Source organism: Lichenostomus cassidix, chromosome 17, assembly GCF_008360975.1.
Source record: "Lichenostomus cassidix isolate B80296 chromosome 17, HeHo_3.0, whole genome shotgun sequence".
In the NCBI taxonomy this organism is placed as follows: domain Eukaryota; kingdom Metazoa; phylum Chordata; class Aves; order Passeriformes; family Meliphagidae; genus Lichenostomus; species Lichenostomus cassidix.
In genome coordinates this window covers 6908813-6935276 of record NC_139497.1, presented here as the reverse complement: position 1 = coordinate 6935276, position 26464 = coordinate 6908813, and the positions used below count along the sequence as shown (strand labels likewise).

The 26464-nt window shown below is 44.0% G+C and overlaps 1 long non-coding RNA gene across 1 annotated transcript in view; it reads left to right on the top strand.

Annotated features, from left to right (window-relative positions):
* The window catches only part of LOC146429968 (uncharacterized), a 129958-nt gene that overhangs the window by 63602 nt on the left and 39892 nt on the right, over positions 1 to 26464 (top strand). Inside the window, exon 2 of the long non-coding RNA XR_014855425.1 lies at positions 2125 to 2259. This is a non-coding gene — a long non-coding RNA (uncharacterized LOC146429968). The remainder of the gene's footprint in view (positions 1 to 2124; positions 2260 to 26464) is intronic.

The following is a 26464-nucleotide window of genomic DNA, read 5'->3' as shown; positions in this document are numbered from 1 at the left end:
AGAAGGGTATACAAAAAAAAAGGCAAAAAATCATCAGACATCACCAGGACATCCCATTAGTGTTTTCCCAGCTCCCATGTGACACTGGGACAAAGCCTGTCCTCCACAGCAGCTCTGGTGACAGGCCCTCCAATGTCCAGCTGGCTCAGGAAAGCAACAGGATAAGGGAAAAACAGGAGTGAAGACAGGCCTGAGACATGAAAAACAGCTGTGCAAAGGTATCTGAAGCTTCTTTACAAAGTTCTCCCTAAGATTCTTCTGTAGTCCCTTAGCAAAGGAGTTTGGACTTGATTCTTCTTCTGTGTCCAGAACTGAGAAGAGATAATTTCACTTCTGTGAAATGTCTGTGTCCACTTGACAAAGTCAGGAAACTCAGTACTTTTGTTTAAGTATTGAATTTAAGTATTGAATTTTAAAACTTTAACTTTAAAATCTTCAATTTTTGCTAGAGGTAGAACAACAGCATTTTGAACATTCAAATGGTCCCTTGAAAAATGAATTAAAAATATTCCATATATCAAGATAGATGCATGGTTAGGACATCAAACTTTCCAGACCCACTTTCCAGCTGTAGCAAAACCCCTGAGGGTGGCTGAAAGGTGGAGTTCCCATCCCTCTGTCCAAGCTCACTGTGGGGTTTGATGACCCATCTGGCTGCCATCCAGAACCAAGGTTTTGGGATTCCCATCTTGAGCCCTGAAGCTTTTTCATAAAATTTAAATAGAACAGGGCTTTGAGGGAAACTGGAACTGGAACAAAGCTCCTTCCCCACTGTGGGGCCAGCAGGGTCGATGAAGAAGCAGCTGAGGGTGAAATCAATTAATTCATTCATTACAGAGCTGCTGCAGTCACAAAGATATTTCAGTTGTGCTTGCTGAGAGGTCCTCGTGAGAGATCCATCTCATTTTCAGAGAGGTCCCCGAGGGGAGGGCATCGTCAGACAATTTCATTCCTGCTGACTAGAGGGTAACACAGACGTTCTAAGGAAAACCTACCCTCTTGTCAGCTCAAATTTCACTCCACAACAGGCAAGAGTTTGAGTGAAATCAGACCCCACTGCAACCCAGGGAGATTTGAAACAAAAAAAACCCCAAAAACCTGAGGAGAGAGGAGGTGGTGAATGTTATTTTCAAGGTTTAGAGAAGGAGCAAGTGAGGCTGGAAGTACCTTTCCCATGGGCAGAGAAGTTTGCTGTCAGGCTTCTGTTGCTGGGCAGGATTTCTGAGATGGCTCAGCACTCACAGGGAAACCTCCCAAGCCCCTTGGTTGTCATCCCACCACAAACCACATGCTCTGGGCTGTAGATTTGTGCCCCAAATCCCTCCTGGTGGCCTGATGGGCACAACCTGCAGCTGTATTTGAGCCCATGCCCATCACAGCCCTCCCTGTGCTGCACACACCCTGTGCTGGCTCATCTTGTAAGGGAAATTTAATGATTTTAAATATAAATTTAGGTCATCTAAAAAAACCTGTGCAGGTCTGATCACTGAACAGCTCTTATAACAAGGTATGGCACTTTTTCCCTGCACTTCTGTGCCCCAAACCAGAGAACAGGATGTCAATTGCTTAATCACAGTCGTGATTTCAAACCCTTTGCTCCTTGCAGAGAGATTTTTCAAGAGTCCTACAATCAGTATCTCAAAGTCTTCTGAAGATACAGCTATTTATTGCAGGATTTGGCTGGGTAATGTTTCAGAGAAAAAAAAAATGTCACCCTGTCTGGATATTCCATGTTAGCAAGAGAGAAAATGCACCTATTGACAGATGAATAGACAAAAAGAGCCTGCAATTCTGGGGGAAAACCAGAGCTTTTCAATCATTTCTATGTACCTGCCAGCCAAGTTCACCTGCAAAGCAAGGGCAGAGTCTAAACATCTACAGCATAATCCAAAAAACACTGAAGTGAGCAGGCTGTGAGGTAAAAGCATAAAGAGCTGATGAATTCAGTCTATTCCTTTAATATATTGAGGATAAAGATGGCACAAGCAGTCCTTTTCCAGGCTGGGCTGAAACCACGAGAGGAGCAATGGATCACAGGAGGGAAACACTGAAATCCACAGAAGGTTCAGTGACAGCAAAGGAGCAAAGCAATAACTGCTTTTCCTTTCCTGTCTGTCTAAACAGAGATCATTCATAAAGTGGAATCAGCTCTCTGTTTGGAGGAATGAAGGATGTATGGAAACACTGGGTTTGCAATGCTCTGTAAAGAAAGTTCCTAAACCTGATCCAACACAATGTGGAACTTCATCAGGAGTTTGGGTAAGAGCTGAGGGCTGTGGTGTGAGCCATACCTGCAAAAATACTCCTGAAGGGGTAAAGACTTAGCAGAATCTGGAAGTTTCATGTTTCCATGTCCCACATTCATGGCTTTTTTGATTTTTCTTTATTTTTTCCCCCCAAAGCTCTGATGCATATATAGAGATATTTTCTTGCTTCCATCCCTGTTTTCAGTAGTCAGCCAAGAAGCAGAAGTGCTAGAAACACTTCTAAGGGCTGTCTGCATAGCCAATTGTCCAATTTCACAGGCATTAATGGCTTGGAGTGGAGCTCACACGTCCCTCTCTGTCTGCCCTGCTCCAACCCAGACACAGCTAATGAGAGTGACAGAAAGGCAAGCTAAGTGGCCAAAACAAACCCTTTGATATACAGGAGGCTGAAAGGGATCATTTTTTACTATTTATATTACCTTTTATTTTTTTTCTTTTTTTTTTTTTCCCTTCTTTTTTTTTTTTTTTACATTTTCAAGATATTTTGTTCTTAATAACACTACTTTTTGGTGATAGAAGAAAAGCCATCAGAAGTGTGACACAGCCAGCTTTGGGGCTGATTTGAATAGCTCTTCACTGATGTATATCTTTACATGAAAATCCCAGATGGTCACTTGCCCAGTTCACCAAATTTGCCATATTCAGCAAGATATATATATTTTTAAAAAGCTTTCTCCCTAAGCTCCCATCATTTGTAGCTCTCTCTGGACTGATTTTTTCAGCTGCTCAGACCAGGTGTCCCCACAGCCAAGGGCTGCTTCACTGCCTCACTTCCCAGTTTGACTTCTAATTTTCCAAAAATACACTGAAAAAACCCCAAAGAGCAGATTAACAGGAGAACCTGAGAAAGCAGGGGGATGATTCTCCTGTTCCAAGCCTGTCCTACTCTGCCTGTGTCCTGCTGTGTCCTGCTTGGGAACACAAGTGGGAATTGCCCCTGAAAGCCTCAATCTCTGTTTATTTAAACAAAGCTTCAGCTGGCTGATGGGGATCAGTGGGAAACCAGTGATTCCACATGGCAGCACAGACATATCCCCCTGCTTCCTGGGTTTTTTCCTTTTCTGCAAGGAGAGTGAAATCCCCAAAGTCTGCTGCTGCTTTCAGGGGTTGGGTGGTTGCTCTGCTGAGTTCGACTCTGATGTTCTCAAACTCCAGAATAAAAATATAATTGAATTAACCTGGAAAGGCCCTCGGATTCCAGCGGGTGGATGCATTTTCTGAAGAGAGAGGGTTACAAAAGGACTTCTTTTCTGTGTTGCTGCTGCAAGATTTAAAGCCCACTCTCCTGGTGGGATTCTGCTGTGTCCTAAAATCCAGACTAATGGTCATGACATATTCACTAACTCTGTGCAGAAGTGTAAACTACAGGAATAGGAAATCTTCCTCCTCATTTTCTTTATTCCCATTTTTAGCTGCTCTGATCCTTTCTCAGTTCTGCTCTCTGCTCCTTTCTGGTTAGTGTTTGATTGCAGAGATGGGAGAGCAGGGGTAGGAAAGGTCCCTTTGGAACCCCAGGGCACTGTGGCTGCTCCCTCTGGCAGGTTGTCCCTGGGCTGCAGTTTTTGGGGCTGCAGCCCCCAAAAAACACCTCCTGGGAGCTAGGAGTGTGTCCAGGAATGGTGTGTCCAAGGTAAAGATGCAGGGAAATCAGTGGGCCACAGGAATAAATTCAGGCAAGAGAAGGATGGGGAAATAACCAGAAAGGCAGAGTTTTCCTAAGCTTTATGACAGATAATCCTACTTGTTTAGAACCATAGAAAAGTTTGGGTTGGAAGGGACTTTTAAAGATCCTGCCCCAGTATTTAGGACTGCCCTGGGCAGGGCAGGACAGTGGCAGTGCAATGGTTTGGGATGGGTTTTCCCTGTTGAAATGCTCAGCTTTTAAGTGCTTTTAATGATCTGGGCTCTGGTGTGTGGTGCTGAACAGCTGCTGCAAGTTAGATTCTGCATGAAGAGTTTGAGATAAAGTGAAGCAGGGCTCTGCTCCCCCCACCTCACCTTGGAGATCATGCTCATCTTCTACCCATTAAAAGGAAAAACTGTGGTAAAAATAGTGTGAGATGATGTCATTAAAAATTATCATAATGCATCTGGAAAGAAAAACCATTGGGGATACCTGGGCGATCTTAAATCTGACACTTTTATTATTTTATTTTTTTATTTTAAATCCCTGATTTATTAATTCTAACCTGCTTCTAGCAGGAATGAGGACGTGATTTGTATTTGCAGAGGTCTGGCTCTAACCTGAATCGTGTGGGAGAGTGGGAGAGGAGAGGAAAGTGTGATTTTAAGTGATCATTTCTTGTCCCCTTTCCCATGCAGCTTTCTCACAGGTCAGTGCAGTGTCAGGGGTGCTCTGTGCCCTCCTCAAGATGGAAAGCAGAAGCAAAAAAAGATCACCCAAACCTCCAGGCTCTGTTCCATCCCCTTAATCCTCCCCAAACGCAATGCAAGGAGCGGCAGAAATGAGGACAGGATGTCCAGGCAATTTATATCCATCCTCTCCCTGCTAACATCTCAGCTTCCTCAGGAAGGCCCCATTTCTGGGTAAGAAATAGCCTGAGCTGGTGGCTGGGCAGCATCTTTCCCTCCTGACGAGCTGGGGACATTCCAAATGAGGATAATAAACGAGGGAAGGAACAATATAAGCGCCGCTATAAATAAGAATGCTGCAATTCCTCTGATGACTTATGGCGGCATTATAAATGATCAGAGCAAAGTCAGGAGGTCTCCTCACACCACCAGAGCCTGGTGGTAGAGTTATGGATCTAATTTAAGTGCATTTTGGGGGTAAATTATTTATTAAAGTGCGGAGCTTATGGAGACAAATGTTCAAGTAGTCAGACTGCTGGACTAGGTGAGCATTCCTGGTTCTCATAATTACAGGTGGAATTTGCTCCTGGGCAGAAGGACTAGATTAAGATTTTAGCAACATTGCAGGTATCCAAATGTGCAGGGCACTTTTTGGCACAGGGCTGCAATCTCTGAACTCACAGTGAAATGGGCTCCTTGTACAGGTGATCAATCCAGAGCACCTACTGCTCATAGATCCATTCTAATGATTGAACTGGAGTTAGGAGATGAGAGCAAGAAGAAACTTTTCTCAGGCTCATGAAAAAACCCACAGAATATTGTCCTACAACTTTTGTTTTCCTGCATTTCAGCCCTGAAGAGGAATTCTGCTGCTGGTGTTTTCACCTCTCCTTGCGTATTTAATTCTAATTTCAGCCAGGATTTGTCACTGTTGCTAAACTAGGAAAGCACTCACAGGACCATGGTGAAATTTCATCGCAGGAGGGGTTGTGAAATCCTGGAAGGGACTGCCCAGAGAGGTGGTGGAGTCCCCAACCCCAGAGGTGACACTCTGGGCTGGTGACAAGGTGGGGATTTGGCACAGGCTGGACTCAGCACTGGAGGTCTTTCCCATCCTTAATGATTCCAAATGAAATTCTCTCTGCCACAAACTTCTCGAGTGGAATCAAGCAGCTCACTTAAGCCTCTCAAAAACACAAATAGACACTTTGAAATACCTGATCTGCACGTTGCAGCCTGGCTGATCTCTGGGTGCTCAGAGCCTGCAGATCCCACAAGTCTGAGCCCCTGGAATAACCTGAACTCTGCTTTTGCCATGGGCTCAGGAAGGCTCAGCCTATAAATCCCTCTAAAAACTGAATTTTCTGGAGTCTTCTGCAGCACAAATGAGCCCATGGAGCAGGAGGCTCAGAGCTCTTGCACCACTGGGCTGCAGCAAGGATAAACACATTAAGGAGAGGCATTAAGATCCTGTGGTAATTAGGAGCCATATAAGTAACTTAGATATAGAATGAACCTGCTAATAATGCATGAATGCAAAGCCTTAAGAAGTTTGCTTCATATAAAGCACCCAGCTTAGCTCAATTCTCCAAAGCTGCAATTTCAGGCTGAAAATCTTAGGAAGATGTGCTCGTCCAGGGAGGGTTTTTTGGTTTTTTTTTCTTTTTCCTTGTCATACTTAAAATATTGCTGAGCCCAACTTTTTGCTTGTAGGCAGTGTTTCTCCCATAGCTCCCAGCCAGACTAGAAAATGCAGAAAGGCAGGGCAAAATGTATTAAAAAAAAAAAAAATTAAAAAAAGCACATAAAATTAGGCAGAGGGCTTGGGGGAAGATTCTGATTAAGGGAGTGTATCTAATGGTCAGGCCAGGGAGATGGAATCAGTATTGCTGCCACTAATTCACTGCGTAACCTTGTGCTGTCGCTAAGCTTTGCCGTGCTCTATTTTCCTCGTCAGGAAAATGAGTATTATAATAGTTACCTCCCTGATAAGGGTTTCAGTTAATCAATTTCTAAAGCCCTTAAGTACAGAGAGACACAAGATATCATATCAACAAAGTCCAGCATTTATCTGTGCCTGGATACTCCCTGAACTGCACCAGCTGGGAAGGGATAGAACCTGAGCTGTCTAAACCAGAAAAATTCCCATCGACTTTGATGAATAAACACTATTTCTTGCAAATAATACCTGTGTGTTTTTATCACAGGCAGGATTTGCTGCTTAAAAAATGTGTTTGAGAAGCAAATTGAAAAGGTTTCAGGTGGGCTGGCAGAATTAAACTCCCCTGATGGCTGAATTGCTTGCAGAGTTTACCTGTGCTGCTCCTTACAGTAACTTGAGTCAGTCTTTGGGCTGCTGCTGGTAGCAGGAGACAGAAAAAGAAAAAAAAAAAAGTGCTACAGTGGGTTTTGCTCAGAATTCTGAATTTTTGCCAAGGAAATAGGAGGAGGAAATAATGAACGTTTGACGGGTGTTTTTCAAACAATAGAATACCAAATTATGGTCTGGGAAGGAAGATCTTTTCTTCTAAGAGCTGCCTAAGGAGCTTAGCAAAACTGAAGGGTGAAAGAGAGGAGGGATTGTTGCATATAAGTAGATCAGGGTGTAGCAGCAGGGGAGGAAAAGAGCTATTAAATCAAAAGGACAATGCTGAAAGAACAAATGTAAAATAACAGGCCATTAATAAATTCAAGTATTAATTAGAGGAATGCATTTAAATATCAGAAGAGCTGGATTAGAGCCAGCAGGCAGGTGAGGAGCTCACCCAGCTCTGAGCTCAGCACAGGAGTGAACCTGAATCCAACCCCATCCCCTTCTGATGCTCGAGCAAGTAAATTGATTGAAGTTTCTCCTTCAGTTTGCTCCATTTCCAGGAAAATGTAGAGGATAATCTCCTTTCTTCAAAGTGCCTTCCTACACATATCATGGCAGATTTTAAATTGAGGAGGTAGCTCCCACCTCACCACCGTGTCACACAAATCTTCCTTCTATCCCTCTCTGCTCTGCACTCAGGGTTTGCTGCAGAGCTTCCCTCACTTCTCCTTTTACTGCCCAATCCTTATATCCTCCTCTTCCTTCACCTTTCAGCCCAAACCCTTTCAGTCCTGTCCTTCATAAGTAAACACAAACAACTGATGGTTTCAACCTTCAGCACAAGTGGAGCAGCTTGAATTTCGAATATGTTTGTTTCTTTCCTTGCCCTCCTCTCTCTGGGCTGCTGTGGCTTTCAGAGCACCAGCTCTCAACCTGCCCGAGTCCCAGCAGCTCGACACTTCAATAATTTAAGTGATTTACATTCCCCAAAGTGCATCCAAACTGATTTATTATGAGTGTTTGCGACCTGTTCTTCTAAAGCACTTCTCTGACGTCTGCTCTTCAGCACAGTTCACCACCCAAGTTTGTTCACAGTGGTAATAGGAAGGTAAGTGATGTTCCTTGAGGTTTGTCATGGGAGCCAAGCCATCCAGGTGGGCTGAAATGAAGGCTTTCTATGTTTATTTTCAGAATGTGCAGGTATGATAAAAACAAAATACATTGGAAAAATAAAGTCATTCTAATATCTCCATGTGGAATTCGACCTTGCCGCCTCATGAGCTTTAGCCCTCTTGTATGTTAGTAGTGTTATTTATTCCTTTTTTAATTTGCTCTCTATCAGTTTGTCATATGCCAGCACATCCTTCAGGCTACGCAAATCATCCTCTTTTTCCTTGGACCACTTGGCAAAGCTCCTCCTGCTCTGTTTATCTTCATTCCCCACATCTCTCCTCTGCTCTCCTCCACACCAAGGTGGAGCCTCCTGCAGCTGCCTGCCAATTCCAACTGGCTTTAGACACACAAATCTGGAAAATCTTCTCTCTTCCATTGCTGACTTGTCTTCAGGAGGCATCAAGTCCTCCCTCTGGACATGCCTCAGGGACTGTGGTGTCCCAGCAGGCAAGGAAAGCATTTTTATAGCTGTTGTGGAACTAAGTCTTTATCCAAGGCCAAATGGAAGTTGGTAGACGAATTTGTACAGAATTGGTGCACCAGGCTCTCTGCCCTGTGGATCAACCCTAAGTTTGTCCTTCCTTTGGAGTTTCTACAAGTTCCTGCCTTGGTTTGAGTTGCTTCCATTCGCTTTGTCACCTCAGTACTGTGCAGTCAAAATTCCTCTCTGTGCTTTCTTCCATCCTGTTCTTCACCATTTTCCTGCCTGCCTCACTGCTCTGCTGGGCACTCAGCTCTCCTGCTCTGCTTTTCCCATCACTCTGAAACTCCTCTCCTCCCTGTCAGAGGAGTCTGTCTGCTGCCATTTGAACACACACCACTCATGTTAAGCAGCGAATCAATCCTGCATTCCCTGTCCTGATGTGTCCTGTGGGAATCTCTCTGGAGCCCACAGTGAGAACCACAGCTTCCCCCCTGACCTGTGAATTCACTCCTGCTGTGGGGACTGAGCAATGCTCCCTCAATCCACTAAAAGAAGATTTCAGCCTCATTTTTCACCAGCAGTGCCCAGAATGACCAATCTGCTGCCTGCTGAGGAGCAAAAGGTCAGGCCAAGTCCACTTTGTGGCTACTTGTTTTTCTCCACAGTGACCAATTTCAGGCAGTAATAGAAGCATCAATAATGTCTCTGTCTTCCCTGACTGCTTGGTTTCTTCTCTTTCTTTTCCCCTATTGATTGAAATATTGCAGCCTCCATTTGTTAGCTGGGCCCCTGCGAGGCAGGCTGAGGCACTCACAGCTCGTGTCCTCCTCAGGAGCAAGAGGTGAGGAGCTGAACTCAGTTGGGATTGTGGGAATGGGAGTGCTACTTGTGATCTCCTTGGTGTGCTCCCTTTTGGGGCTGAGATTTTGGTGCTTTTGGGAGTCACCTGGCAGCTGAAATTGTGGTTTTGTGTTTGCATGCTGAGAAGTAGAAAGGAAATGCTCCATCAGGCTTTCCTCAGAGCAGAGGGAAAACCCTCACCAAGGGCTGGTCACTGTCCCAGTTCCTGCTGCCACAGCTGTGGGTGAAGCTGAGAGAGAGACAGGACAGGAGCTGTGTGGCACTTGTGTCCCCAGAGCCACCCCAGCTGTGTCCCTGCTCAGCTCCATACAGAGCATGATCCATACAATAGGAATTCCATGGAAAGCAAGACTTCCTTCCCTCTTGGTTTGGTGGGGAAAGAGCCCCAAACCGGCAGAGAGCTTCACCAGATGTCATGCTTCTTCCCTGGGTTGGGTCAGACCTCCCAAGATCCCTCAGCCAGGAGTTTTGTTGAATTTCACAGCTCCCTTTTCTCAGGATAAGTCAAAGTTCAGCTGCATTCCTGCACCCCCAGCCTGGGACTCATGATTTTTGAGCTGTCACCCCTGAGCCACCATTTCACCTTGCACAGGGACAGGGAAGGGGAAGATGATTCTCTCAGGCTGGTTTCCACCAGACAGAGCCTGTGTTGTGCAGAGTCACACCCTATTTCTTGCTGTTTTCCTGTAATTCCACTTCCAATTTCTGATCGGAAATTAGAATTAATTCCAATTTCTAATTCCAGTTTCTCATCCCCCCATCTTTTAACTGTCCCCACAGCCAGTGCCACCTCACCACAGACCCTGATGGCATCTAATTGTCCTTGGGGTCACATTTGGAGTGGGTGTAAGACAAGTTTTCTGCTTCTGTACTGCCCTACTGCTCTGCAGACTCTATTTCCCATCAGAATCCTCCTCTGGAATACAACTACTGCTCCTTGCAAATGCTGATCGCTGCTGACAGCTGAAAACTTGATGGAATTTGGTGGTTTTAAACATATCTGTTTCTGAGAGCACAGGCTTTTGACTGCGAGGGCTTTGTAGTTTAAAACTGCTAAAGTTAATTGATATTCAAGAGTGATTATTCAATGGTAATGCATTCATAAACAATGTCACCACTGGTTTGAAAAATTAAAACATTAATTTAAATTAAACTGTAAACAAGGGGAAGCTGTGTGGGGAAGGACTGAGAAGGCCCTGCAGACCATTTGAGTGGAGTTATGTTGTACCCATATGTGCATTTTAAAGTGAGGAGGATCAAAACCATTTCAGGCCTTATTTTCTAGCTCTTCTCCAAATCTTTCCTCTTAACTAGGAGGAGAAGATACTCAGTGGTCACTGAGACTTCAGAAACCTCTGTCAACAATCTCCTCCATCAGAGATCTCTTGGGCTGTGTCTGACATTTGACCACCCGAGCTGGGATGTGATGACACTTCCACCCCATGGAATTCTTGCTGCTATAAAAATCAACCCATTTTGGCTGGGGAAAAAAAAAAAAATACAGCTGCCCATTTTCACAATATTACCTTCTCTCACTTCCAGCAGGAAAGGTTTCTTGGGTACAGTGTGGCATTTGCTGAGACATTTCCCCGTCCTAATAAATCCCTGCTTTATAGATAGATGAGAGAGGTTATAAGCCTGGGTCAATAAAGGAGGCTGCAGAAGTACACAGAGCAGTGAGTTAAACTGGGGTGACCTGGGTTCAGGAGTCTGCTCTGCCACAGATCTCTCTCATCTTGAATAAGTCACCTCTCCTCTCCTGTTGTTTTTTTTTTCCCTGTAACTTGGGTCTGTCAACACTTCCTCGCTTCATGGGATTTTCAGAGTATAAATACTCCAAAAGTGTGGAGGCACTCCGTGCAGGGGTAATGAGGGTCATCTAAATACCATACTTAGATAAGTAAGGATGATTATTTTCCATCTCCTTTATCCCTGCATGATAAAAATGTCTCCAGATACCATTATATACAACACATGAGCAAGAAGCAGCGGGAGTGTAATTCCCTGTCCCCAGCTATTTTCTACATGTGGATGAGGTGTATTTTTGGAGGGTGATGGTTATTTTATCCCTGAGCCTTTTCTCTGCACGTTGGTAAATAGGGTATATTTTGCATGAGTTTGTTCATCACACCACCCCAGCAATATTAGCAAGTAAAATGTATAAAGTTATTTACGGCGAGTGAGAATCAAATCTCCTCTCAGGGATTATTGGCAATAGAAGAGGCAGAATGACTTTAATCCTGTCCAGCACAGAGAATTCCCAGGAGCTCCTACATGTTAGTCTTTTGTTTTCCAGAAGTTTACCTTGAGTTCCCAGTGGACCACAGCAAACTTGATTTGGTGGAATCTGACCCCTGGCATTTCTTCTAACACAGTCTCTCTATCAGGAATCCCTTTTTTTTTTTCCCTTATGAGTGCAAAGCAATGGGATTTTGCCTTAAAACGAAGGAGAAAACCTGACATGTCTAATTCAGCTTTCTTTATATGGGAAAACATATGATGTATTTGTATTATGCATTTTTATTACATATTTGTAGAAGGAATATAAGAAGCAGAACTCCTAGGCTCTATCTTCAGCAGCGAAAGACCAATTTTAAGTTGTGTCCTTTAATGCCTCAGTTTCCCAGTGTTCCAAAAAGCATAATTAATTTTTAAGGCAAGATATGCCCTATCTATGCAATTCTACATTCCATTATGCTCGGTATAACCATTAAATTATTTTTTTAAAGGGAATGATTTAAAGCTGATAGTAAGAAATACTTTTCCTACGCAGCACATAATTAACACGTGGCACTCAATGCCACAGACGTTATTGAAGCCAAGAGCCTTGGAGGATTCACAAAAGGATTAGAGATTCAGATGAATAATGGGAAATTCTATTAGAGAAAATAAAAAATGTATGAGGGATGGAGGACGTCATGCTTTGGGGTTATGAAGCAGCTGCTAATTGAGGACAGAGACGTGCTGGGTGCACAGGACATCCTGGGATGCTTTGCTCCAGGGTGTGTTGGGCAGGAGAACAAAGCTGGGATGCTGGAGGAGTTGCTGGGCTGTCTGAGCCTCTGCCCTGTGCCAGTCAGGGAGCTCCTTTAAAGGCAACCGTGGAAATTAACCCCAGAGCCAGCTGGGGATGAGCCAGCCTGGTCTGGTTGCCCATGGCACAGCAGAACTGCCATTCTTGGCGGTGCTTCCAGCTGTTCCTGACTGTCCAGCTGTGTGGGGAGGTCTCACCATGAGCAGGGGGAGATCCCAGACACCTTGGGGCAAGTTCCAGTGTGGTGTTAAACACACGATCTGAATGGTGGTATGGTGAAGACACGTCATTGTAAAAGTCTGGGGTTCTTAAACTGTTAGTTTGTTCTGAGTTTGCATACTTGTGAGGCACAGCAAATGTGCTTAACCAACCACCACAGACCATGATGGGAACATCAGGTGTGACCAACCACAGCCTCACAGTGTGGCACTGATTGGTTCTAATAATTTTTTTACATCAGTTTTACAATTCTGTAACTTGTTTTCCACCCCTACTTTAGCTGAGTCATTCCCAGAATGCTTTTCTAGTTAGCCAAAGGAGCAGAAGTGAGCAAGGATTTTACAAGGGCAGCAAAGTCCTCACTTTGCAAGGCTTTTCTGCTCTGCTACATTCCAGCAGCACATCCCACCTTCCCCCAGCTAACCCCACAAAAACCTCACAACTCAAACCCTCAAAGGTGCATCACCCCTGGCTGCTCTGTTGATTCGAGGTCATTCCTGTCCAGTCTTCTTATCCAGAACCTTCCACAGGACTCCTGGAGCCCTTTAACAAACCCTTCAGGTAGCTGACCATGTTTGCAGCTCCTGAGCAAGCAATTACAGCTCACCCAACCAAAGGCTTTCATTTGATGCAGCCCCAATTAACAGGGAAGGCGTTGCCACATCTGCCCATGAGTTCAGAAGAGTCCACAATTCCACTTAGATTATTGCTGTATTTCTGCAGCCTTTGATGGACTAAGATTGATTACAAGAAAGAAGAAAAAAAGAGTGACCTTCCTCGGACTTTTCCAGTGGTATTTCCGTTAGTATTTTATAATCACTGTTTAAGGGAGAAATTGCTCTCTGGTTATTAATGCAAAAATTATCACCTTCTTTGACTAATAAAATCAATAAAGGCTCCTATCCTTTGAAAAGGCCAGAAACCTTCTCTCTGTTCATAATTAAACATTTCAACCTAATCTGGAGCAATAATAACCTTCAAAGTTTTAGAAAAATTCCTAATAATAATATCTTGCGGAACACCTTTCTGCTCAGCAGGTTTCACAAATTGCAGCCCAGATCTGGAAAGCATCTTTATTCATGGCTGGGCTGGGATATGCATGTCAGGTTTTAAGGAGTTTTCTGTGCAGTTTCATCATCAGTGGTAAACAAATCCCTGTAGGATGTCTGAGTGTTGCATTAGTGGCACAATTAACGGGCTGCTGTTTCTGGGTTTGCCATGCAGCAGCCAGAGGATGGGATTTTTAATTGCTGGTGCCTGTAGTGAGGCATTTGCACTCACTCAGAGACCTCTGAGGGGATCAGGGAATGGGTTGGGTGTGAAGGAACCTTACAACTGCTCTAGCTCCAACCCCTGCCATGGGCAGGGACACCTTCTACCATGCCAGGCTGCTCCAAGTCCTGTCCAACCTGGCCTTGGACACTGCCAGGGATCCAGGGGCAGCCACAGCTTCTCTGGGCACCCTGTGCCAGGGCCCAACCACCCTCACAGGGAGGGATATTTTTACTCATTTCCAATCTAAACCTGCTCTCTGTCCTTTTGAAGCCATTTCCCCTTGTCCTGTCACTCCCAGCTCTTGTCAATAGTCTCTCTCCATCTTTCTTTAGGCTCCTTTCAGGCACTGGAAGGCTGCAATTAGGTCACCCTTAAGTGTTCTCTTCTGCAGGCTGGACAAACCCAATTGTCTCAGCCTTGCCTCACAGCAGAGCTGCTGCATCCCTCTGATCAACTTTATGTCCTCTGGACTCACTCCAGCAGGTCCATGCCCTTCCTGTGCTGGGAATCCAGAATCTGGATCCATCCAGAGAGGATCAGCCTGTTGCAGATAACCAACCATTAATATCTAACTTCTATTAAAAACCATAATTTTTCAATTTTTTTTTATTTTATATAGATTTTGGAACATAGTGGGCAGAAGCACTTTCTGCTGTCCCTTGTTCCAGCAGGGTTAACTCTGGATGCTGAGGGTCAGTGCTGGATATGAGCACCAAATATCTCTCCAGCCCAGCTGGAGTGTCAGTGCTCACTTACACAGTGCTAGGAGTGAGATCAAAATTCCTAATCTCACACAGAGAGATGCTGCTCCTGCCTCTCTAATTCCTCCTGCCCTTTGCTGGAGTTCCATTTATCAGGATTACTCTCTCCTCAGACAAGTTATCTCTGTCAGCCTTGAATGGCTGCTCTCCTGGGCACCCAGAGACATCCCAGCTAATTAACTCTCATCCTGCATTTGCTGATGACGAACATCCATGGAGAACCTTCCATCCCAGTGGATCTCTTGGAGCTGCACATATTAAACAACCCTGCCTGTGCCAAGCCCGGGGATTTCCTCCCCACAAATGAGTGGCATCCAGTTTGGAGGCAGTTTAGGAGCTGATGGAGAGGGGAAGGAGTGTCCTTATGGAATGATTAACTTGTCTAGGAAAATGATGTCCCTGCAGAGCTTTCATTTCATGTGTAGCTGCCACCAGGAGCCCTGGAACAGAGCTGGAAATACAGTTTAGGGATCTCCTCTCAGCAGTGCCATGTCTAGAATTCCTGCAGGTATCACAGGTGAGTGTGTCAACTTAGAGTTAGGCAATCAGAACTCAAAATTCACCATTTTATTCTAACCCTTTCCTAGGCATCAATATTTCCAAACATGGGTGTTTTCTAATGAAAAAAGTCCTTTCAGTGCCTGTCCTTGAAGCCTCTTGGCATTCCCAAAGGGATGACTGAACTAAAGCTAGATTTTTGATCCATGTTTAAGCAATTCCAGTGAGGAATCTTGACTGGTGTTCTGAACCCTGAGCTGTGCTGCATGGACAAGTCCCCTGAAATCCTGAAGCACTTGGGAAACACCTGTTTTGGGGTAAATGTCATCTTCAGAAGTTCCAGGCATTCAGTTTTATTTGGAGATGCCTTGGCTCTGGCTTTCAGCAACACCCTGAAATCCTGTAACAACCAAAACGCACACCTACAATCAGAAGAAAAAGTGAAAAAGTGAAAACCTCCAAAGCCTTTGTAGCCTTTCCCTTGCTCCCTCTGTGGGTGAAGACAATAATTTGGGCACAACATCAGCAGATGAAAGAGCTGCCTAAACACAGAGTGCAGTTGTGAGCAGGACTCAGTGCAGCCCCACTGAAGAGGATGAAACTCTGCTGATTTTTACCTCTTTGGACTCGGGTCCTTCTGTATTTATTACTGTTCTCATCTGAACCTGAGCTGCAGCTTTCCCCATGTTTACTCATCACTGACCTTCTCACATCCCCTTTCATTTGCTTCCTATCTGAGCAATTTACATTTCACCCCCTTGGAGCTTTTTTTTTTTTTGGACGAGGCTCCTTTCATCTCTCATCATAATGTTCAATAATGACATTTCCATTTGCTTTCCTTTTTCATGAGGCTTCTTTTTGAAAACAGGATCTGACCTCCCTCTTTGTGTTCTCCCATCAGCCAAAAATCACATTGTGCACGAATTTAATTGACTTATTACATCTTTACAGAATGTGGGTCCTTTAGGTTTGTGTGTGTTCTGTATGTTTGTTTGTTAATTTCTGGGTCTTCGAGAAGTAGATTATGCAATTTCCAGAGCTTATTTTCAATTACTATTGAGTCTTTCAATTGAACCGAATTTCATTGTGAGATGGAAAATAGAACGGACTGAAAATTCCACTGAAAACATGTCAGTATTGTTGATACATGTGTTGGTGCTATTATAGAATTTATCAGCTTATTTTCTCTTCTGGGGCTGTGTTGGGAAGGGAAACATCAAATAAACAAAAGCAAGTACAGGCTTTTCCTCTCACTGACAGAAATGTCTATATTACACTGGATAAAACCTTATTTGTCCTCTTTTCATGAACATGAAACCCACCTGATCCTGCTCTTCAGTCTTCAGACACAATGCAAAACTCCTATTTATCTCAAGAAATCTCCAGCATCACTTTTTATTTAACGACCTCCTGATCTGGTGCAAACTGGCCCCTGGCTATTGATCCAGAGGGAATGAGATTGATTTTGCCTGCAGAGCTCTGGCCCATTAGGAAAAAGTGACATTGGTGCTGGTGGCACCTTGTGGCTCGTGCCAGCAGGGAGCTGCTGTGACACACAACAGCACAGGGAAAGAGGGGACAAAACCCATTTGGAATGGTTAGGTTGCATAAACAAATGTCGATTTATTGCTGGGATCATGGCGAGGTGCAATATTTCCTGGGAAGTAGAGCACAGTGGGGAGCTGTGGTCCTTTTTTCCTGGTACTCCTTGTGCTGTTCCCCCCTCCTGGAGAGGGGAGACCTGAAATCACTGTGCTTTGTGCCTTTTTCTCTGATATCCCAGCAGTTTCTGCATTTTATTTGTCTTTTTGAGCATTTCTGAGCACTAAGCTAGCATCTTATGGAACCAATCACAATGATTCCAAGATTCCATTCCTGGCTGGAAATGTGGAGTTTGGCTTATTTTCCCTGTGTACATTACTTAGCACTTATCAAACACTGAATTTCATCTGTCATCACTGAATCCTTATCTCAGGAGTGCTCTGCGATTCTCTACAGTCAGGCTCACATTTGGCTATGCTCAGTTATTTCGTGTCTCCCACAAACTTCATGTTCTGAACCCTTTTCCAGCCCATTTATGAATATTGTTGCATATATTTATTCCTGGCTTTTTAAGCGGTTTAGCAAGAAAACTTCTCTCATCCCATCAGCTTAGAGCTGCTTGAAGAGCTTTGGGATGTCACCATGAGAGGTTTGTTTTGTGTTTTAATTTCTGAGCAGCGCATTGACTAAATCATCCCTATTGATATATTCCTTAATCACTTAGAAGAGCCCAGAATGATTTGTGAGAGATGACTTCACCCCACAACTGCTGTATTGACTCTTCCCAAAGAATGATGTGCTGCCCCTGAGTTCACTAATTCTGGTTGGCTTCATTTCTAATAATTTGACCTGCTGCTGCAATCAGAGCTGGTGGTTGGTGCTCCAGAGAGTGTTTTTGTCTTGTTGGTTTTTTTTAAGGCTAGTTTTTTGCAGGTTTTTTTATATTTGCCAGTTTTCCTTCTGGTGTGGAGATTTCTTTCCACTGGGGTCGGGAGATGGCCAGCATGATGCCAACCTAATGCTAACCCAACAGGGAGACAAATCTTCTCATTTTAGGCTTTGAAATCCCCCATTTGTCACGATTTCCCTTCTGTTCAGCCCCATTTGTAGGTTTTGGGCACAACCCTTTCAATCCCTATAAGGGGTTTGTCACTGCCCCAGGTAAAATTGCATTTATGGAGTCTGAGCACTCTGGGATGGTGTGAGGCTTTTCAAGGATAAGGTTTTGCCTGACAGCCTGGAGTCTGAATAAGCAACACTTGTGCTCGAGGCTTCCCTGTGATGGGAAGGGAAGCAGAGCTGTGAGCAGCAGGAGCTTTAAGGGTTCTTCACATCACACACTTGCTTCACTCCCTCTTCTTCCTGAACCGTTTGTCCAGCAAACTCAAGAACCAAACAAATGTGGATTATCCTCCAGCTGAAGAGGATTTTAGCTGGTATAAATCAGAACAACTCCAAGGAAGAGGTTGTTTGTTTTTTTTCCTGAGCTAAGGATCTGGCCACTTTCACACAGCCCAGTTCTATCTGGGGATCAATAAAAAAAAAATGAAATAGTATTTTTTTTAAGTGACACAAATCCCATAGCTCTGTCAAAAAGCTTTGTATCATTCCAGCAATCCCAGCCAGCCTTAAACTGGTGCTGTCCATCTGTCTTCAGGAGAGGTTTGTGTATTTATGACTGCTGGGTTTGTTTTAAGAGTGTTTTTTCCCCTCAATAAAATGTCCAGGTGGGTCAAGGTATGGTAAAAACCCAAGCCAAAGTATGGCCAGTTCAAATGGCAACGAGGATTTTCATGCCAGTAAAATTCTCACTTCTGACATTAATTGAGGAACAAGGCAGAGCAAAAGGTTGAAAATTAGCCCCACTCTTGTCAATCTCCCACTGTTATGGTGGATAAATTAGGGGCTGCTGCCTGCAGAGCTCTCCTGCCCCTTTCCACCAGCCTGTTTTTCATTTCCAGCATTATATGAGCTTTTATTTTCTTAATATATTCTACAGCCCTTCAATGAGAAGCCAAACCCCGCAAAATTGCTTTTCCCTATGGACCAGGATTGGCCTCCTCAGTCCTTCCTCCCCAGTTCTGCTTCTCTCCCAGCTGCTTTAAAGTCTCATCATTCCTGAGTGGGGAGCCTTTTAAATATTTCCAGTGACATTTCCTTGGCCTCTGGTGATTTAATATTATTAACCTGGTGTGTTATTAAAGTGACAGGAGATGTCTCCCCTCCGCAGGTATATGTTCCTGAAAACTCATTTGAATTTTTATTACTTTATTGTGAGGGGCAGCTGGTGAAGCACAGAAGGGGCAGGGAGGGCACAGGAGGGAAATTCACCTGCTTCTGGGGATGGAGATCTCTGTAGGTATATTACAGGATCTGGTAGAGCTTATTCCACCAGAGTTTACTTCAGATTTAAGTGTATTCCTCAGCTGGAGCAGTCAAACTAGAGTATTTCCAAGAAAAATGTCTCTTTTCAGAGACTGCAGCCCATTTCAAAGGCATATCCTGGGGGTAAATGGGCTTTTATGTCCTTTGAAAACCCCACAAATTTTATGCTTTGCCCACATCTCAGTCTGAGTCTGCTTAAGTTTCATCTTACAGTTGTTACCGTAGGAAAAACCTAATGTGCAGAGTGAAAAATCCATAAACTTAGGGCAGTGGAGAAATAAAGCCAGATTTTTAGCCAGCATAAATCAGTGGCACTAAAACCATTGGAATGGAGCTGTATTAGTTCCCTCTTGCTGCACACAGAGTCTGCAGGGCTTGGTTTGCACAAATATGAGGGGAACTGATTTCAACCACTGGGAAAAAAAAACAAAACCAAACCAAAAAACTGAAACTCCATAATGAGATCTCTGTTCAAAGAAGGTCCATAAATTTTCAAGTATGTTTTGAAAACTGTCAGTCCTAAAGTGTTCTTTCTGGTTCTAGAAGTGAAGGAAAGACGAGGTCCTTTCCAGCCACTCATCCAGAAAAGCCAGGTTATTAGATCTCCATCAGCTCCTGACACTGTGAAAACTTAATTTTGTCATGCTTTTTTCATCTTTTCCCATACCCTGTCCAATCTGTCATGGATAATTTTTAAGGGAATTTGAGCAAATTCCAAAATCTCCAAATTGTTCGTCAAGCAGCCTCTTTGTGTTCTCCAACAGGAATTTGCTTCAGCACTTTGCTCCAAGCCCATCTCTTTGCTTTGTTCATTAAATGATGTCTCTCTGAAAGGTTATTTGAAGATATTTCCTTTGTCTCTGGCTTATCAGCTCCTCTCCATCTGCCTGTCTCGGCAGCAGCACATTGGTATTTTAGATAGTTCACTGAAAACTTTGCAGCCTAAGAAACGATACCCAATCCTGCCAGGCCTTCATTCTTAACCAAGGCATTCATGACTTTTCTGTCAGGCTGCAAAACTGGTTTTGCAACAAAACCCTCCCATTCAGGCTTATTTTTACCTTTTCCCTCTATATAATCTTCAAAATCACTTTAGAAAAATACTGTATCAAAAGCTGATATTAAACTCTGGAGTGCCTGGCAAACGATTCAAAGCAATGGCTCACACTGGGGTAAACCCCAGAGATTTCTTTTGTAAAGTTCCACCTACATAATCTCTTAGAGGTAGATTTTTAGAGCTTACTATTTACTTTAGTCTGGAGACATTTCCTTGCTTTTATGGCTTATCTACTTGCTGTCCACCAGTCCTTTTAGATAGGAACATTGCTGTTTTCCTACTGTTTAATCTTTTTCTCTTGCTTAGCAGTTGCCTTTGCTGTTACCTACCCTGTGCCCAGGCAAAGCACGAGCAGCCCACCTGCTCTGGAGCTGGTGGCTGGAGGAAATCCTGGGATGTAACCTGAGAGGGAAGGAAAACTGGGCTGGGAAAGGCAGGCTGGGCAAGGCTTGCTTCAGACTGAGAGTAATTTAGGATTAGGGAGTAGAAAAAATTCTTCCCTGTGAGGGTGGGAAGGCACAGGGTGCCCAGAGAAGCTGTGGCTGCCCCTGGATCCCTGGCAGTGTCCAAGGCCAGGCTGGACAGGGCTTGGAGCAGCCTGGGATAGTGGAAGTTGTCCCTGCCATGGCAGGGGTGGGATGGATGATCTTTAAGGTCCCTTCCAGCCCAGGCTACTCTGTGATTCCTGCAGGATTATAGAATAGCAGGATGACCATAGCAGACTTCTGCTGAACCCTGTCTGGTAAAGTGCCACTGGATAGCTGAGATCTCCTTTAACTGAGTGTTGTGACATTCTGGCTTTGAAAGGGTGTCTGGCAGGACTCTGTCATCCTCCCTGTCTGTCCTCTCTCTGTCTCAGGGACTGAGTTGTTCCTCTCCCAAGCCTCCGTGGGAGGCCAGAGCTCCAGCAGAATTACATCACTTGTCCTCTCTGGCCTGCAGCAAAGGCTTCTCTATAATTCATGGGATATCTGCGAGAGAAGCAAACGCCATGTGGAGCTCCATGGAGGAGCTGCAGCTGAACATCTGGATGGTTTCACATGCAGGAACAAGCACAGGTTTTGCAAACCTCATAAACCCAAATTGCTGCTGCAGAGTTCTGCTCAAAATCAAATCCTGTTGGGGGTTTAGGGAGGGAACACCACCAGGATGGGTTGTGGAAGTGTGGTGTAATATTTTGCACAGCATGTGTGTAATAGGCATTGCTGATCTCTGGATCCACATGGGGAAGTTTTACCACCCATCTCAGTTATAATGAGATAAATATAAAGCCCCCCTGTCCTTCCATCTGAAATAAGGTTTTTATCCCCCCATGAAAAGCCATGAAGGTGTCTCTGCCTCCTGCACCAGTTTCTCCTGCCTTATGCCCAAACACCTCTATCAATACAGGGTGTTACAATTTATTATCTCCGACTCAAGACTTCTCACCAGCTCATAGCATGATTTGGTCTGCAGCTCTTCAGAAAAGAGACAGAAGAGGGAGGGTTCAGAATTTATTCTTTTGTTTTGTTTGTGTTTAAGGTGAGGTTACAAAGTGCTTTGTGGTCTGCTTGGCTTTTTCCCAATTTGATTTAAACTCCTTTTCTAGTGAAAAACCTGATGTTAAGACAGAGGTCCATTTCTATCAGAATACGTAATTTCCATTAGATGTTTACCTCTTTAAAAATATTCTACATTTAAATGAATACCTTGTGATGCACTGAAAAAAAAGTCTTTAGCGGGAAATTCTCATTTATTTTTAATGCCGAGTCCCTAAAAAGCCAGACTTTGAAAGGAACACAAGACTGAGTGGAAGCAAAATGATATGTGTTCTTTCTGAATCAGTCTGATGCAAACATCAAGAAATCCCACAGCCAGTTCCAAACAGACCTGGACAACTCCATTTCATGTGCTCTCCGGGAATGAGTTTTGCTTGGTTTATATTTTCTGATATTTCCTGTGCTGTGAGTATTGGGTGGCCAGCAGCCTGACCTGGAGGCACACAGGACCTGCTGGAAGCCCTTTTTTCCCTCTCTGATTTTCCTCAGAGCAGCACTGGGACAGATCCCACGGAGATTCCCCAGGAATGGGATTCCTCACACCCCCAGGCGAGGGATTATTGCTCTGCTGGGTAGAAAATTTTTCTCCTGTTTTTCCCTGAGTCACCCTTTGGGTAAAGAGCTGTGACCTTGTGGGTGAGAGGCTTCTCCTGTGTGGGTGGGTGAAGTTTTGGGACATGGTTCTTGTCCCTCTAGTGACAACATCCCCACCATGTCCACCAGACCTGTAACCCTTCCCTGTCACTGTCTGTCACTGTGGTCACCCAGCTGTTTGCTAGCTGTGGCCATGGGTTTGGTTGGGAATTACTTTAGGAATTAGTTTATCTGTGAGAAGTTATTTCCATGTACCTCACTGACAGTGAGTATCTGCACAGAAATCCTTTCCCTGCCGTGCAGAGGGAATTCTTTCTCACCCCATCTGCTCAGAGACACAAATAACCTGCACACAATTCAGCCACAGGGGATGTGCATCCCTTCCTGCTGATTTTATCCCCCAACTCCTTCCCCAGGCACACCCTAAATGCAGGATCTCCACCTGATTGTGGCTCTCCCACCCCTTATTCCCAGCCCTGACCACAGACAAGCTGTTCCCACCCTCACCACTCCACCCTGGACACACATCCAGCAAGGATCCATCCCAGAAAACCTCCCAAATCCCGATTTCTCCCACTTGCAGCCTCCCCAAGCACACCAGTGCCACTGACTGCTTCAAACACAACACCTGCATCCCCCCAGCCACACTCTCGTGCTTCACTCCACCTCCTCCTGCAGCCTCCCAGCCATCCCTGTGGCACATTCAAGGGATTTTGGTGTCCAAGGGATGCTCCTCTCCCTTTCCCAACCCTCTCCTGTTACATAAAGCTGGATTCTGGGTGCCTGAGCCACCCCTGAGCACATAATGGATGCTGCATTTGCCTACACTCACTGTACTCCCAGGCTCTACCTCAGTGCTTTGTAAAGCCCTTTGGGATAGTGGGAATGTGAAAGAGGCTATAAAAAACCCAAAGCCTATTCTATTCTAGAACAGTGCTTTTAAGTCCTTTTATCACAGAATGAGGCAAGGGTTGAATTGAGCCCAGAAATAGCAATTTAAAGTTTTCATGAAAGACTAGAACAGTGTATGTTTGGTATATTTTAACATAATCTGAGAACACTAAGTGCACTAAAAGCATTCCACTTATTTGTGGGTGGGGAGCTGGAGAGGAGGGGGAGAAATATAAGTACTTGTTTTTCTTTGGGATTTCGTTTAGTGCAGAAACTGACAGAGATCTACCAGGAGGACAAAAGGGAGGGGTGGAAAAACACCCTCAAAATATCTGCTTTTACAAATTCTAGAAAATAGTGACCTCCCTCTGTTGTTTGAGTGTGGAGAGTCATTTGGGGTGTGATCTGGAAGAACATAATATGCCAATTCCTCAAATTCTGCTGCATTGACACATTTTGGCAAGAGTGAGTGTTTATTGTGTGTTAATTTGGGGATTTTTGCTGCAGGTATTGCATCATACCCACTGCAAATATGTATATATACCGAAATTTCCCAAGGAGAAAATGCCTGTGCTAAAGCCCCATTAATTAGTTCTTGCTGAACTCACCAAGTTGAGTCAGTTTTTAATCTGTTTAGTCTATTTTCTATTAGTGTAGCTCTAACTTTTAGAATCAAAACATTTTATGATACTGAGTCAGAGGCTTTGCTGAAGCCAAGCCCATCAATGTGATTATCAGTCCAACCTGGAATCTCCCCAAATAATTAAATCAGGCTTATTTGATAAAACCTATTTTCCATAAAATCATGTTGACAGTCATTAATTCTATTCCTATCCCTTAATTCTTTATTAATTGGTTCCTCTATTAGCTCTGCCATTATTTTCACTGCACTTATGTCAGGATAAATTAGCAATCCAGAGTAACCAGTAATCCCATACAGTGGGGTTTATTTTTAATGTCACACTGTTATCAGAGCATCCTGTTACCTGTAACTCTCATGTTATTTAGGATTTTTATTTGTATTTATGGGTTAGATATCTTTCAAACTGTCTCTTGATTTTGATTTAAAGCACCCAAACTGGTCTATAATAGTTCTTGTTCATCTATTGCTGAACTTAAATGACTTCCTCACCTTCCTTGCCACCAGCAGTTTGCAGTTCAGAGGTAGTGTCCCAGTAAAATCAACTTCTCAGCTGTTGTTTAGCAAAATCTTCCAGCTAATTTATCTCTGTGGAGATCTCCATGCCTTGTAAGCCTGGTCTGCTCTTCCTTCTCCTCTTTTTTTCATTCTGCACTTCCTTAAAAGAACTCCTTCCTCAGTTATTGCACTTTTTTTTTAGAACTTCTCTTTGTCAACCCTTTTTATCAGTGCCTAGCCAGGGGAGGGAGGCTGTGACCATCCATTTTACATTTTCCTGTTTTACACTCCTGGAGAACTGGATGGGGTAGGGAGGAACAACAGCTCACATCTCCACAGGACTGTGAATTGGGGATTCTCCTTTCTGGAAGAAGTCCTAGCCCTGCAGTCAGAGGGGATGCTAATACTCAGAGCTGCTGGAGAGCAGCTTTTCACTGGAATTTTGATGCCTCTTATCTTCTAGATCTCCATTGTGATGAACAAGGCTGCTCTCGTGCCTCACTTCCTCCTCATGCTCTGTGCACATCAGCTGTCTTGATTTATTTCTAAGCCTGGACACAAAACACTCTGAAACCTGCTCAGGTCCTCTCACTTTTCCAAAATCATCAGCTTTTTTTATTTTTTCTGCTAGAGATGTTATTTTTATCATCTAGAGACGAAAGAGAAGGGGTGATGGTTCTCCCCTCCTACAGCAAACAACCTATTGGGAAGTTTTGGGATTCCAGAGGGCTACACCAGCTTGTAAGTGCTGTGAGGAGCAGCTGGGATTGTTTGGGAGAAAAGGAGGCTCAGGGGGGATCTTCTCACTGTCTGCAACTCCCTGGCAGGAGAGGCAGCCAGGTGGGCACCAGCCTCTTCTCCCAGGTGACAAGTGACAGGAGAAGAGGACAATATGGGCTCAAGCTGTGCCAGGGGAGGGTCAGGTTGAACATCAGGAGGAATTTTGTCAGTGGAAGGGTTGTCCAGCATTGGAAGAGGCTGCCCAGGGAGGTGGTGAGGTCCCCATCCCTGGAACATCTGGAGGTGGCACTCAGTGCTCTGGGCTGGTGACCAGGTGGGGATTGGGCACAGCTTGGACTCGATGGTTTTGAGGGTCTTTTCCACCCTTGGTTTTTCTGTGATTCTGTGATTCATTCTTCAAATTACAAATCAACCTGATGCTCACTTCAGGCATCCTCTAAACCTTTCCTCAGAGCCATCCCTTTACACTGCAGCTTACAAACTGATATTGAATAGAATTCCCTTTTTTCCATCGTTATTAACAATTTGTCATCTCTGCTTTACCATCCCTGCCTGATGATATTGGAACAGGCTGATACTTCTGTGAGGGTTTGCTTTATCCATTACATACTTTAAAAACCCTCTTTATTTTATTTGGCTCTGCCAAAGATGGATTTTCCCCTGATGTATTTTGTCTATATTAAAACATGTTCTGTCTAAAAGGGCCAATAGGCAGTTAATTTCAGATGTGGATTCCTGCTTTCATATAACAGTAATCATCATCATAATAAAAATATGGGGAAATAGCACTTATGTATTTTTATTTCCCTTGTCACTGCAGGTCTCTGTACAATATTGTTCAATACTATTATCTTGGTTAATTTTTAATGCCATAAGCACCAGAGTTTCTACTGTTTCTCCACAGAGATATGTCCAGAGTCTAATAATATTCCTTTTCCATTTTTTTCCCTAATCATGACCTTACATTTTTACTCCAGTGAAGTTTTGCCACTTTACACTCTTGTAATTGAGGGCAAAACTTGGCCCTTTGACATCAATGGAATTATAGTAGAGATGAATCTATTCCACTTAAAGCATAAAATCTTTCCTTGTAAATCAATCCCTCCAGTCCCTAAATCATCTCTGAAGATGTTCTTTGAGTTCCCTCCAAGTTGTCAATACATTGTTGATGCTGAGATACTCAGAACTGACTGAATGTTTGTCTCATTGAGCCCAGAGGGAGTAAAAAAAATGACCTCACTTGACAGGAATTTATGTATATCCTAAATAACCCTGTTCTCCTGTTATTTGCTGCCATATTAACCTGATGTGCTAATGTGTGATTTATTCTTATCCTCTCTGAATAATTCACTTCCTGAATGGCTGCAATTCAGGTGGTTTGTGTGGTTCATGTTGTTGTGCAGCTCAGATGTTGCTGTCTCTCCTCATTCCAGCCTCAC